The sequence below is a fragment of the Lepisma saccharinum genome, chromosome 3 (assembly GCF_977018435.1).
Source record: "Lepisma saccharinum chromosome 3, izLepSacc3.1, whole genome shotgun sequence".
Taxonomy (NCBI): domain Eukaryota; kingdom Metazoa; phylum Arthropoda; class Insecta; order Zygentoma; family Lepismatidae; genus Lepisma; species Lepisma saccharinum.
In genome coordinates, this window is record NC_139231.1 from 57,375,423 (window position 1) to 57,378,223 (window position 2,801).

The window sequence follows — 2,801 nt, forward strand, 5'->3', positions numbered from 1 at the left end:
CCATCAGGAAGTGGGTAAACAAGGTGGAGTTGAAGACAGGAATTAGTGACAAGCTCTTTTCGAAATTGCAGAATAAAGTTAAAGCAATGACAGAGAGTGAGAGAGAATGTACGTTGTTACTTGATGAAATGTCAATTCGTAAATGGCTGGAATACGATCCAAAGGGTGACTTGGTGGAGGGTTACGAAGACCTGGGACACGTGGGCAGAAATAGAAAACTCGCGACACATGCACTAGTATTTATGGCACGCGGTCTCTTCCACAGGTGGAAGCTGCCTGTTGCTTATTTTCTGTCTTGTGGATCTGTTACCGCGGAGAACCTTACAATTATTGTGCAAGATGTTGTAGAGAAACTCATGAACGCCGGACTGAAAGTGAGGGCAATAATATGTGACCAGGGGCCAACAAACAGGTCATGCCTGGGGCGATTGGGTGTGTCTATAGAGAAACCATACGTTACAGTGAAAGGAGAGACTGTGTACGTCATTCACGACATACCACACCTCGTGAAATGCGTGCGAAATAATTTAATTGCAAAGGAATTCATCTCTGATGGGCAACCGGTATCATGGAAAGTAGTTAATGAATTGTACAACATAGAGAAGACCAGCCTGACTAGAGCGGCAGTGAAACTTAGTGATCGGCATCTCCACCCAACCCCCTTTGACAAGATGAATGTCAAACTTGCAGTGCAAGTATTCAGTAACTCTGTGTGTTCGGCTATATTGGCAGCAGTTACCACAGGAGAATTGAGAGACCCTTCAGCAATTAGCACTGCAAATTTCATTAAGAAAATGAACAACTTGTTTGATATGTGTAATAGCTGTTCTCTGAATAACGCCAATCCACACAAGAGAGCACTCTCAGAAAAGAACCCTCAAGTTGAAGAAAACCTCAGAAAATCACTCGAGTGGGTCAAAACATGGAAGATAAAAGATAACAGCAAGGTACCTCCATGTTTCCTGGGCCTGCAACAAACAATCGCAAGTATTCTCTTGCTGTGGAAAGATCTGAAAATGAGGAAAGTGTCCTTCCTCATGACGTCTCGCTTGAATCAGGACCCACTCGAGAACCTTTTTTCGGTTATTCGAGGGAAAGGTGGATTTTGTAGCAACCCTTCGGCGCAACAATTCAGAAGAAATTTACAAACAGTAATGGCAATTCACATTGCAATACCACCGGAAACATCCAATTGCGTGGACGACGAGGACATTGCAATCCATTTCGTACCAGAACAACCAATAGACAAAGAGCACGAGGGAGAGGAAAATGTAGCACATACCATTGAATCTGTAGATGAGGAATTACATATCAATGCTGCAAGTCCTGACGTGGAAAAAATCCATTCTCAAGGCACAACCTTGCAATGTTGTTCTGTTGCATATGTAGCGGGTTTTGTGGCTTGGAACACAGTAAAAAAGTATTCGTGCCCTAACTGTTCTAATGCATTAATCAAGAAATCTAAATCCCTCGAAAGAGACACAGAACTACTTATATTCTGGAAGGCGTACAAGACCAAAGAGAACACACCCTTAGGCAATCTTCACGCTCCAACAGAGGAGTGTCTGAAGTTAATACAGAAATATACTGATATATTTGACATGACATACCCACCTCTAAGACATATTCAAGGAATAGGAGAGAGAATGAGGACAGTATTGGCAGATCAAACAACACAATTAAACTCTACCTGCTTCTCAGGTTCTTGTAGTGATCATCGGGTATATTTCTTAAGAAAGTTCATTGAGACCAAGATCAGGTGTGAATTAAGGTGGATGTCCAGGGAAATCAAGTATAATGCAAAGATATCATCGCAAGGGTCAAAGCGTTCAAAAAATAGTAAAGAAAGTCAAAAGTTGAAAAAATTAAGAAACCAGTGAGCTTTACAGTATTCCCAAACACCCACATAATTTATCCAACTTCTTATACAGCGAGTTGGTTCGTCGGAATTGAATGAACTTCAATCATGTGATCCTTAATTAGGTGCTCTCTCATCTCTCATGTTATGGTCCCTCACATGTACTGTTGTGATTGCAAGTCTCTCGGAATTTTTGATCCTTGTAATTTCGTAAAGATGTTCAATAAGTTTTGAATGCTTACGACGTTCAGGAGACTGGGACCACGGCCATAATAATCCTCTGTGGTGCTCTCTCCTCTCTCATGTTTTGGTCCCTCAAATGTACTGTTGTGATTGCAAGTCTCTCGGAATTTTTGATCCTTGTAATTTCGTAAAGATGTTCAATAAGTTTTGAATGCTTACGACGTTCAGGCGACTGGGACCACGGCCATAATAATCCTCTGTGGTGCTCTCTCCTCTCTCATGTTTTGGTCCCTCAAATGTACTGTTGTGATTGCAAGTCTCTCGGAATTTTTGATCCTTGTAATTTCGTAAAGATGTTCAATAAGTTTTGAATGCTTACGACGTTCAGGAGACTGGGACCACGGCCATAATAATCCTCTGCGGTGCTCTCTCCTCTCTCATGTTTTGGTCCCTCAAATGTACTGTTGTGATTGCAAGTCTCTCGGAATTTTTGATCCTTGTAATTTCGTAAAGATGTTCAATAAGTTTTGAATGCTTACGACGTTCAGGCGACTGGGACCACGGCCATAATAATCCTCTGTGGTGCTCTCTCCTCTCTCATGTTATGGTCCCTCAAATGTACTGTTGTGATTGCAAGTCTCTCGAAATTTTTGATCCTTGTAATTTCGTAAAGATGTTCAATAAGTTTTGAATGCTTACGACGTTCAGGAGACTGGGACCACGGCCATAATAATCCTCTGTGGTGCTCTCTCCTCTCTCA